Source organism: Bubalus kerabau, chromosome 1 (assembly GCF_029407905.1).
Source record: "Bubalus kerabau isolate K-KA32 ecotype Philippines breed swamp buffalo chromosome 1, PCC_UOA_SB_1v2, whole genome shotgun sequence".
NCBI classification, from domain to species: Eukaryota; Metazoa; Chordata; class Mammalia; order Artiodactyla; family Bovidae; genus Bubalus; species Bubalus kerabau.
The window spans coordinates 37,444,968-37,458,107 of NC_073624.1; the positions used below are offsets into that span (position 1 = coordinate 37,444,968).

The 13,140-nt window shown below is 38.6% G+C and overlaps 1 non-coding gene across 1 annotated transcript; it reads left to right on the plus strand.

Annotated features, from left to right (window-relative positions):
* Positions 1–11,616: 11,616 nt before the first annotated feature.
* TRNAC-ACA (transfer RNA cysteine (anticodon ACA)) lies at positions 11,617–11,688 on the plus strand. The gene has a single exon. It is a non-coding gene; the product is annotated as a tRNA-Cys (tRNA).
* The last annotated feature ends 1,452 nt before the right edge of the window (positions 11,689–13,140 follow it).

Here is a 13,140-nt window from a genome sequence, read left to right on the forward strand (position 1 = left end):
ATGAGATGGCTGGATGGCGTTACCAATGAAATGGACATGAACTTGGGCAAACTTTGGGAGACAGTGAGGGACAGGGAAGCCTGGTGTGCTGCAGTCCATGGAGTCGCAGAGTCGGACACGACTGGGCAACCGAACAATAGCAACAACAGACTCCTTACATTGATATCATCATCTTCATGGCTGTCTCTAATTCAGGAAGGACAGAGTCAAGTTAGAGCTGAAAGGGAAAAGCAAAAACACTGTTTATGAGGTTCACCGGCCTCACACAGGTCCTTTCACCACAGCTCTGGAAGATGGGAGTCTCCCCATTTGAGGAAGTGACAGTCCAAAGAGATGAAAATCTCTTTCAAGGCTATATGACCACTGGATGGCTGAGCCAGGATTTGGTCTCACATCCATTTCTTACAAAATTTCCTTCACTCTACTTCCTGTTTCTCTGCTGTAATTACTGTCCAATAGCTTCCTAACTCCTTCCATGGTATCTTTGTTACTACTTCTCTGCCCGTGAACCAGCTCAGTCCTGATCTTTCTCTTTGCTATGGTCTCAGATCACTCTCTCCCATTATCCAGACTCTGTGTCATTTCTCTTTGGCCATATCCTCTATTGGGAAGACATCTGAATTTTGCATAAGAAATTGAAAGAGTATATATAGGGCAAAATAAGATGATGATAAATGAGTTTTATATTGTGAGCTTTTACCTTGATTAAGAAAAAAATACCATATTCTGTAATCTAAAAAAAGTAGGCAAAACATTATATGTCCATAATTTTTTAAAAGTTGAAAGACACAAAGAACTGGCTTTATGCACTCTGGTCTTCTGTTTCCCCATATGGAGAACATTTGCACAGTAGGAGATTTTTATTAAATCAGTAATATAAATAAAATGTCTTGTGGGAATGAAGGTAGTATATATAAAGAGAGTTTACTCCCCCTCTCAGGCCATGGATGGAAATTTCCAAATTGAGTATCATGTAATTGAAGATTACAATTTAAAACATGATTTTGCTCCACTATCTATGATTCAAAGAATCTGTATATATAGGGATACACTTTCACATTTGCACACATATTATAGTACAAATTCCTATTGTAAAGCATCTTGCTAGTCTAAAAATGTGCTGTATTGCTTCATATCCTTCACACAGATCCACATGTAAATAACACAGCCTTGGACAGAGATGCTATTATTTCACCTTGAAGTCAGGGTCACGTGAAGGTTCTACTGGAGGTGTTCACAGGAGAGGACAGAGGGCCAGTTATTAGGAGGTTCAAGTTTCAGATATCTTGCTCTGAATACCTTCATGGCCCTTCCCAATCACAAAATTCTATTGCCAAAAAACACTAAGAACTCAGATTTGTTTACACGATACTAAATGTCAAACAATGGCTTGAATCCTCAAACATTCATATCAGTTTCAGCAACAGTTCATAAATAACTACATAGATACATGCAATTACATGTAAAATAAATAAGTACATGTACTGAGGCTCAGCCTTTATCCATGAATCATTTCTATCCATGTTCTTTGGAGGAATAAAATATCTATTCTGAGACAGGGCATCTCAGACTTGTTCAGAAGGGCAGAGATCCAGAACATATGCTCTTATTTGCAGAACATTTTCTTTGTTAAATATTTTCAAAAATACAAATCAATACATTTTTACTTCCTCTACACACTAGTTTTATATACATTTTACTAGCAAAAAGAAATGTACCTATATTATTTGGATACCATATAAACTCACAACTACCAGCTCAAACATCTTAAAATAAAATATTTCACCCAACAAAGTGTTCAGCCAAGAGCAAATGATTGGTTTTGAGATTTCTTATTCATAGGAATTTGCAATTTCATTTTCTTCTCTCATCTACTAGCAACCTTAAGCAGGAAAGTGGTGTCTGGAGACAAGGACTTGTAAAAAATGATTGGAGAAAAAATTTGAATTGAGAATATGTGATCCATTAACATTTTTCCTTTGCAAACAGGGTAAAGGCAATCATTCAATATTACAGTCAAACGCTTGCTCTCTACAGCTTGGAACACTAGTGCCCCTTGGGAACAAGTGTGAGTAGCCATGGATTAAAGGAGTATGAAAGAGAGTTATTAGAAATCTGAATATGGGCTCTGCCTATGGTGTTAAGCACAAATATAAGATTGAATGGAGCCTCTCCCAACTCAGTGTGGAAGCATATCCAGGTAAGAAGGGCTTCAATCCCGACTCACCCCTTCCTTCTTGGTTAGGGCACACATAACAAATTTTATCTGTGGTAGCTACTCTCAGCATTATTCATCATTGATGATAATGATGGCAATAGGTGGCAATAAGGGGTACAGTTTACTAAGGATAGATCAGTTACTCTTGAGAAATCCCGTGAGAATACTAGATACATAAATGAAGATGCTTTCATTATTCTCCTGACAATCTGAAGGTATTTTTGTTGTCATTCAGTTGCAAAGTTGTGTCCGACTCTTTGTGACCCCGTGGACTGTAGCATGCCAGGCTCCTCTGTCCTCTATCTCCCAGAATTTGCTATTGAGCCGGTGATACTATCTAACCATTTAATTTGAAGTATAAACAAATATAAATCAGTAAATTAAATGTAAGTTGTTTAGCAGCTTTTCTCCTCGTGTGCTAATGAGACAGGAGAAGAAATTGAGAGAATCCTAAGGATATAAGAACCCTGAGGTTTGCATTATGTCTTTTGCAAGAGAAGGACACTTCTGACCTTCACTAAGAACAGAAAAGAAATTACTGGGGTGGATAATACTGTGTTTGAAGCTATCCTGTGTCATTTGTTTGAGACCATGTATATCCGAAAGAGGGGAGAAAGCAGACATCTGAGATGGAATGAGAAAATTCCTGCAGTGTTAGGAAACAGAAGTCCCTGAAGACCTTTGGCCATGTGTAGATTCGTCTGCAGTAGAAGAAAGACAAGCTGGACATTTTTACATGCTGGAAATTTTCTTTGGCTGTTCTATTAGCCTTAGTTTTATGGTTACTGTTCTGTGTTCATGTTTGTCTCTCTGTTAATTTTCAGAGTGAATGCTTTTACAAGTCAGAGCCATAATTAATACTGAATACTACTACTGCTAGCTATCATTTAACATGTATTTCCTATTTGTGTTATGTATATTATAGGCTTACCAGGTGGCACAGTGGTAAAGAATCTGCCTGCCAATGAAGGAGACTCAAGAGATGTGGGTTTGATCCCTAGGTGGGGAAGATCCCCTGGAGGAGGAAATGGTAACCCACTCCAGTATTCTTGCCAGGACAATCCCATGGACAGAGGAGCCTGGCAGGGCTACAGTCCATGGGGTCACAAAGAGTCAGACAAGACTGAGCATGCACACACACATGCACTCTAGGTATATTATTTCATTGCATCCTTTGAAGGATGTAATATTATCCATCTTTCACAGACGAGGAAACCGACAATTAGAGCAGTCAGGTAACTGCCCAGAGTCACACAGCAGAACCAAGGCCAGAGTTCAGGTCTATCTGAATTTCGGGACTGGATTTTTCATCATTACACTCCTTTCCCTGAAAAATATTGAGCACCACTGTTTACAAGACAGTTGGACAGATACTTTATAATATAAATGAATTGAGGACATGTTCCTTGCTCTTCTGGAATTTATTCTTTTGATGAGACAATAGTATCTGTGAGTATGAAAAAATAATGTATTATAGAATGTGATAAAAATCAAAGGATAGTTCTGTTAAGAGCTAGAAGAACTCAGAGAAGAATTAGTAGGAAAGCCTTCACAGAAGAGATGGGATATGCAGTATGTGTGGACCTCAAAGGATAGATAGGATTTTGAAAAGCAGAGAACAGGAAGGAAGATATTATTTTATTCTTTCATGCATGCATTCACTCAACAGAGACATATTAATTCCTTGTTGTGACTTGACAGTATTGAATGTACTTTTTCTGTGAGCATCCAAATCCAAGATAGGCCTGGTACAGGCATATTATTGACTGAGACAGAGAGATGACCTGAGTGTGCAGTGCTCGAGTCAGATACATAGTGGAGACCAGATCAGAGAGGGCTGTGAACCCAGGCCAAGGAGTAGAATACACTCTCAGTATGCACTGCATGGGTTTCCCTGGTGGCTTCGTGGAAAGAATCCACCTGCCAATGCAGGAGATGAAGGTTTGCTCCCTGGGTCAGGAAGACCCCCTGGAGAAGGAAATGGCAGCCCACCCCAGTATTCTTGCCTGGAGAATCCCATGGACAGAGGAGCCTGCTGGGCTACAGTCCAAGGGGTCACAAAAGAGTCGGACATGCCTTAAGGACTAAACAACAACAATGTCAATAGTTAGATTAATTACAGAATATTTCCTTGGTTGACATACTGACTTGATGGACATGAGTTTGAACAAGCTCTGGGAGTTGGTGATGGACAGGGAGGCCAGGCGTGCTACAGTACATGGGGTCACAAAGAGTTGGACACAACTGAGCGACTGAACTGAACAGGATATTTCAGGAGTTTCTTGGTTCTATTTATATGTAAGAATATGTGTGTTTTTCTTTTTCTGTTTTGGATTCGTAGGCGCTCTTTATTCCAGATCAAATTTCTTTGCTGGAATTTATGTATCACAAATATATTCTCTCAGATTATAATTTATATTTTCACTCTCTGAAAGATGCATTTTATGAGTAGAGTGTATGTGTCCTTGTGCCATTACCGCACTATCTTAAGGTAACTTTGTAGTATATTTTGTGTTGTCATTTTAGTCGCTAAGTTGTGTCCTACTCTTTGAGACCCCCATGGACTGTAGCCCACAGGCTCCTCTGTCCATGGAATTTCCTAGGAAAGAATACTGGAGTGGGTTACCATTTCTTTCTCCAGGGGATCTTCCCTCATCTCCTGCATGGGCAGGCAGATTCTTTACCACTGAGCCACTTGCAAAGCCCCAGTATTGTATACAAGTCTTTCAAAAAAATTTACTAGTATCATGACCACTCTAGATTCTTTGATTTCCATGTGAATTTTTAGAATAATCTTGTCAATTATGGGTTTCCCTTGTGGCTCAGCTGGTAAAGAATCCACCTGCAATGCAGGAGACCTGGCTTCTATCCCTGGGTTGGGAAGATCTCTTGGAGAAGAGAAAGGCTCCCCACACCAGTATTCTGGCCTGGAGAATTCCATGGACTATATAGTTCTTGGAGTCACAAAGAGTCGGACACAACTGAGTGACTTTCACTTTCACTTTGTCAATTGTGAAAATACCAGCTTAGATTTTGTTTGGGGTTGCACTGACCGTACGGGTCAATTTGGAAAGAATGGATTACCTGCAGTCTTCCTTTCCGGTAATAGTCTTGTCAGGTTTTGGTATGAAGGTTATGCTGGTCTCTGAAATAAAAGCAAAAATAAACAAATGGAACTTAATTAAACTTTAAATTTTTACTCAGCAAAAGAAACCATAAACAAAATGAAAATACAACCTATAGAATGGGAAAAAATATTCACAAATGACAATGAACAAAGTGTTAATATCCAAAAATATATAAACAGCTCATACAACTCAAAATCAAAAAACAAATAACCCACTAAAAATGGGCAGAAGACCTGAATAGATATTTTCCCAAAGAATACATACAGATGGCTAACAGGTACATGAAAACATGCTCAATATTGCTAATTATTAGAGAGACGCAAATCAAATCAACAATGAGCTATTGTATATACCTATAAGAATGACTATCATTAAAAAGTTTACAGATAACAAATGTTGGGAAGGATGTGGGGGGAAAGGGAACACCTGTTCACTGTTGGTGGGGAATGTAAATTGGTTCAGTCACTGTGGAAAACTGTATGGAGGGTTCTAAAAAAACTAAAAATAGAACTCTCAGATGATCCAGCAATTCCACTCCTGTGTATGTATCTGGAAAAGATGAAAACACTGATTTGTAAGAATACATGCATCCCAATATTCCTTAGCAGCACTATTTACAAAAGCCAATATATGGAAGTAACTCAAGTGTCCAAGAATGGATGAATGGATACATAAGATGTGTTTTATACACACACACACACATACACATATATATTCACACACACACACAATAGAATATTAGCCATAAATGAGCTTCCCTCATAGCTTAGTCAGTAAAGAATTCACCTGCAATGCCGAAGTCTGTGTGCAATGCAGGAGACCTGGGTTTGATCCCTGAGTTGGGATACAATATTACCTATATGTGGAATCTAAAAAATAATACAAATGAATGTATGTAGCAAAACAGAAACAGACTCACTGATTTAGAAAACAAATTAGTGGTTACCAGTGGGGAAGAGGAAGGGGCAAGTTAGGGGAAAGGGGTTAAAAGATAAAAACTACTATGTATAAAATAAGTAAGCATCAATAATACATTGTACAACACAGGTAATTATAGCCATTACCTTCTCCAAAAAGAGAAAAGAAAGATTATGTTTGTCTCTTAAAACAAATTGGTAAATGTTTTCTCTTTTTCCATTGCTCAGGATTGGCATTATGATTTCCTTATGTCCTGTGTAGAATTTATTCATGAAATATTTTGGACTTTACTTACTGGGCAGTAATAGTTATATGGCTGATTATATTTTCTATTTCTTCTTCATTGATTTCTGGTAAGCTGTGCTTTCCTATAGTCTCTTTGATGTTAGTGGAATCCATGATGTTCTCCTTTTCATTACTGATACTGGTTATTTAGCTCTTCTATATTTTTCCCCTCATTAATTTGCTCAGTCTTTTTAAAGAACCAAGCACTGGCTTTTGATTCTCTTTATTATACATTTTAAATTTTCTTTGGGTTCAGTTTTCTATTATTTTTGTGAATATTTGAGATGGATAGTTAGAGAATTGCATCATATTTTTATTTTCTAATATAGGCAGAACTTTATTCCATAAATGTTACTATTCAGTATTTTCATTATCATTTATTTAAATATGTATTTTTAAATTTACATAGTTTTTTAGATAGCTGTTGCTTAATTCCCAAATATATAAAGATTTTCAAGTTATTTTTTGTTAGTAAGTTTTAATTAAATCCCTCTGTGGCCAGAGTTCATACTTTGAATAATTTATTTGAAATTTTATTACCTCATGGAAAGCATATGGTCTATTTTTGTAAAGTTTTTTTTATTGCTTTTGAAAGAAGTGCATATTCTGAATTTGTTGAGTAGAGGGTTTTATATGTCTCAATTAAAGTAACAGCAATAATTGTGTTATTTTTATCCTCATTGATTTTTTTCCCACTTATAAAAATTACAGACAGTGAAGATTCATCAATTTTTTGCAGATTTTGTCTTTATTTTACATTCCTACCAATAGTGTGAAAGGATTCCCTTTTTCCAGCATCTTCACTAACACTTGTTATTGCTTGTCTTTTTGACAAAAACCATCTCCAAGTGTGAAGTGATATCTCATTGTGGTTTTGATTTGCATTTCTCCAATGGATTAGTGATGTTGAGCATCTTTTCACATACCTTTTGGCCATCTGTATGTCTTCTTTGTGAAAATGTTTATTCAGGTCTTTTCCCATTTTTTTTTTTTTAAACTCGATTATATCTATGTATGTGTGTGTGTGTGTGTATTGGAGAAAGAAAAAGTGAAAGTGTTAGTCATTCAGTTTTGTCCACCTCTTTGTGACCCAATGGACTGTAGCCTGTCAGGCTCCTCTGTTCATGGGATTCTCCAGACAAGAATACTGGAGTGGGTAGCCATTCCTTTCTACAGGGGATCTTCTTGACCCAGGGATTGAACCCAACTCTCCTGCGTTGCAGGCAGACTCTTTACTGTCTGAACTACCAGGGAAGGAAATGGCAACCCACTCCAGTATTCTTGCTTGGAAAACCCCATGGATAGTGGAGCCTGGTGGCCTACAGTCCATAGGGTCGCAAAAGAGTCAGACAGAAGTCAGCAAATAACTAACAACCATATATATCTTTCCCTATTGAGTAGTGTAAGTTCTTTATATCTATTATTTCTTAGTGTTAGGCACCCGTCTTGTTTCCTCATATTTCTGAGTACTCTTGATTAACAATTATAGTTTATGAAAAAAATTATAGATCTAATTTAGACCTAAGATGATATATTCCTTTAGAGAATATCTAATTGATGGCTGGGGACACAGAAAATCCATATTAACTTAATTAATTCAATTAGGACTTATGACAGTTTGGAGCTGGGTTTCTGTTTCATTGAAGGCCAGTCTCTGTCTGGTCTATTCTTAATCCTAGGTTGGACTTTCAAGGTTCCAACAAGAATCTGGAAGGAGATGTTACTAGTTATTCTCTTTGTTGGGCCTTGAACTCCAACTTTTGTCCTCTGTATCCATAAATCTGTAAAATCTCTGTTTATTCTCTCAACCAGTTCTTCCTAAAATAACCTGACAAATTTAGGGCAAATCTGACTTTACAGATTAGTTATCTTTCTGGGTCTTTTTCATTCTTCTGTATATTGGAAACACAATGCTTGACTGACTTGATAGCATTTTGGTATCTTTAGTTCTATTACAATTCCCCAGTTTTTCTATTTGTTTTCAGTATAGGAGAATTAGTCCAAATTACCTGGGCAGCCCTTACTAAATCCTGATTCTCATATTGCTTAAGTAAAATATTTGTATGTCTTTTGGCTCAACTCTTTACAATATATATTGGAGTCAACAAAAGAAATATTCCCTTTGGTATTGTGCTTAGGCAAAAGAACTGGTCCTATAGCTTATAGGTTCCATGACAAATTCAAGGTGAAATTCAATTTATTTTACTACTTGGCAATTTTTATTTGGCCTCATTATAGTTTTTCTTTCTTTCTCTTTTTTTTTTTTTTCAGCTACTTCACTCTTTCTGCTTTCAGAGAGTGTGTTATGCAAATTTAATTAGAACATGCCTGTGAAAGTTCTTTGTAAATATTTAAAGAAAAATGCATGTATAAGGTGGTATTACTATTCTAGACTCAAAATCATTTATCTTGTAAAAACCTTGTGCACATAGATTAGCAGCACCTCTGAGAACGTCTTGGTGAACTGTTCTCTGCAGAAGTGTTGTGCTTCATTGAATGATGACAAGTGATTTAATCAGACCTTCTCCTGGGAAGAAGGATCACAAAGTAAACAAAGCGTAATGTTCATCTGCATGTGAAATAAGTAAGATTAAGTAACGTGTCAAAATCATACACCTTATGCTCCATGGGAAAGATAAAGCTAGTACACAGCAGCATAAACTGAATCCAGGACCCTCTGACTCTAATCCCATGGCCTAAAATAGAAGCAGTAAGACACTGAAGATTAGATAAAATTCTTTTCAAAGACAACACTTCAAAGATTTGAAAATCAAAAAGAAAAACTTCTCTCAACTCTGAGTTTCTATGCTCAGAGTTCCTTCCCCGCCTCTCCTTCCCTCCTTCCTTCCTTCCTTCCACAGCCAAGTATCTTTGAGGGGAAAAAACTATATTGCTTTCATTTCCTTACTGCCTACTCATGTTACATCCACTGTGGTATGATTTGTTCACTCATGCTTGCTCTTAGGGGTCACAATGACCTCCTAGTAGACCATCTAATGGTTTTATTCCTTCTCTGTTTCTGTATGACATCTGTCATTCTCCCCTGTCCTCCTTCCCTCCAAATTCTTGTCCAACTCCCCTTCCTCCTCTTTTTCTCCATGTTCAGAGGATCCCTTTGTGTCAGTCCTTGGATCTTCCCTCTGTTTGCCTTTTCCCTATCCTACTTCTTTCAACAATTTCACTTAAAGAAAAAAAAAAAAAAATACTTGCAACCATTGTATCTATTTAGGGGTTTCCCAGGTAGTGCAGTGGTAAAGAAGCTGCCTGCCAATGCAGAAGATGCAAAAGACTCAGGTTCAATCCCTGGGTCAGGAAGATCCCCTGGAGGAGGAAATGGCAACCTGCTCCAGTATTCTTGCCTGAAAAAATTACACAGACAGAGGATCCTGGCAAGCTACAGTGCAGGGAGTTTCAAAGAGCTGGACATGACTGAGCACACACACATTGTATCTTCATGACTTTAAAATCTCTTGTTTATGCTCTCCTCTTAAACTAATCGAGCAATTTCAACTACCTACTGATGGTTTCAACTGCCTACTGATGGTTTCAGATTTTTCCAACCCTACTCAAGCTACCCATAATTGTTCTAGAATTAATGAGGGTTTCCCTGGTGGTCCAGTGGTTAAGAATCTGCCTTGCAATGCAGGGGACACTGGTTTGATCCCTAGTCTGGGAATATACCACATGCCATGGGGCAACTATGCCCAAGTGCCACAATTGCCAAGCCTGCACTCTGGAGCCTGGGAGCCACAACTACTGAAGCCATGCGCCTAGAGTCCACACTCTTCAGCAAGACAAGCACCACGAGAAGTCCGCACACCTTGACTAGAGAGTATCCCCCGCTCTCCACAACTAGAGAAGCCCCACGCACAGCAACAAAGGCACAAACAAAGAGTAGTCAAAAATAAAATATATATATATGTATATATTTAGAAAAAATGAGAACTCAGGCTGGCAGTAGATATCAGTTACCTTTTCTGTAAACAAACATGGACTAGAAGTAATGTAATCCTTTGACTTCTTTATGCCTGATGTAAGGGTGCTTTGAAATTAACAGATCCCTAGAGAGGTGGAGAGCATAACATTTCAGTCTTCCATTGAAAGACCACAAAGCTCCAGCCAGAAGCCTCTTTGGCTGATCCTTCCACCTAAGTCTCTGATGCCCAACTTTTATACCAGTTTGTCTAGTGATAGAATGGGGATTAAAAGCCAACTTTGTACCCTAGGAAACTGGTAACTAGCAGTGGGGGCAGAACTGGTTTCGATCAATGCTTTAAGCCTGTTGTGCTGTGCTGTGCTCAGTCTCTCAGTCGTGTTCAACTCTTTGTGACCCCATGGACTGTAGCCCACCAGGCTCCTCTGTCCATGGGGATTCACCAGGCAAGAACACTGAAGTGGGTTGCCATGCCCTCCTCCAGGGGATCTTCCCAACCCAGGGATCAAACCCAGGTCTCCCACATTGCAGGTGGATTCTTTACCATCTGAGCCACCATGGAATCCTAAGAATACTGGAGTGGGTAGCCTATCCCTTCTCCAAGGGATCTTCCTGATCCAGGAATTGAACCAGGGCTTCCTGCATTACAGGCAGATTTTTTACCAGCTGAGCTACCAGAGAAGCCCCCTTTAGCATAAATCAGTCCTTTTCCTTGTGGTTCAGATTTGCTCTCAGTCTCTCTCATTGGGCATTGAAAGGTCTTCCTTGATGAGAATGAGTCTCCCCGTACTTCATGAGTCACCAAGCTCCATGTATGAGGATCATTTTTTGTATATCATGGTACCTCACTGAACCATATTTGAGTTTGAAGCACTCTGGTCTAAGATTATCCCTCCATGGGCACTAGCCTTACCATTGATTACATCCTACAATTGCTTGGCCCTTTTTCCTAAACTCTTACTCTGCTGGCACAGACAGTATTGGGACACTTATAATTAAGCTCATTAGGACAGGACCTTAATGTCCCATATTCTCTTGTGCTCACTATTTCTTCTAGTATTACTTTCTCCTAAACACTCAATACCCAAATCACTGCCTCATCTTTGACAACTATTTCTCCATTGTTAGGGACTTCCCTGGTGACTCAGATGGTAAAGTGTCTGCCTACAATGCAGGAGACCCAGGTTCAATCCCTGGGTTGGGAAGATCTCCTGGAGAAGGAAATGGCAGCCCACTCCAGTATTCTTGCCTGGAAAATCCCATCGATGGAGGAGCCTGGTAAGCTATAGCCCATGGGGTCTCAGAGTCGGACACGATTGAGCAACTTCACTTTCACTTTCCTCCTTTGTTAGAACTTTAGTAAACCATCTACCAGGCTATTTTATTCTATGTCCATGACAACTCTCATTGATTCCTTCATTATCTAGCTAAAACAAAGCACTCGGTTTTATCTCTCTTATCACTTGCCTTTAGACTTCCGATGATCTGTGTAATATCTATGCATGTGTCCCTGGCTTTCCCACATCCTTGCCTTTGTTCTGACTATTCCCACTGATAAGCATCAGCCTTCTCAACAAGGATTATGCCTCTAAAAAGTAAAAAGTTATTCAGTTTTCAAAACCAGTTTTCTCAGCTGTAAAATGGAATTTACATTGATTTCATAGAGGACTACATAAAATAATGTAACTAAAGGAGGAGGAGGCATGACAAAGAGGAGGGCTTGGCAACCCACTCTAGTATCCTTGCCTGGAGAATCCCATGGCCAGGGGAGCCTGGAGGGCTAAAGTCCATGGGGTCACAAAGAGTCAGACACGACTGAGTGACAAAGTGCACAAAGCATTTTAAATGATAATCCTTATTACTTTCCCCCTTAATATTATAATGCATATCGTCCATAAAGTATTTTTTGATTCTCCCAGACTAGAAATGATTTCTTTCTCTCCTGAATATCATGGGATAGCTTTTCCATTCCTTTCCCCTGGTATTATCATTTTCTACATTACATTACAGTTATTTAGCACATCTCTTATCCAATCATAACAGACTCAAAGCTCCCTTAAGTCAGGGGCCACTTCTTGGGCATATTTTTTCCTTCCCCAGTGCATAGAATAGATAACCTTATAAATATTTGCAAAAGAAAATGAACAAATTCACCACAGTGGTAATTATAGCATTATAACAATATTTACTCAAAAATTATATCTTGATGAAATTACAAATGAACAAATCCCATTATATCCACAAATTGCACAGTGAATCATTCATGTGGAGGGTGATTACCTGAATCTTTTGGAGAGGTCTGGCAGGCTCTGAAAGACAAGTGAAGACCTGAAGAAGGCAGTGTTGCTGCTCAGAAGTAAGAAACTGGGAAGAATGCTTGTCCCTGGAGACAACCAATTTCAATTTTCAATTCAAGTAAGAAACTGGGAAGAAATGCTTCTCCCTGGAGACAAGCATTTTTAATTCCACTATGAAATTTCTTAAATTCTTTTGGCTATAAGATAAGCCATTATTTTATCAACTACCAAGAAAAAAGCCTAGGATAGGGAGTCTAATAAGAGACCCTGGCATAAAGCCGGAGTCTCCAAGGGACAGTTTCATTTTTCAACCTCAGCCCTGGTAGGAGAGAGAAAAGAAAACTCTTCCCTGAGGTTCTG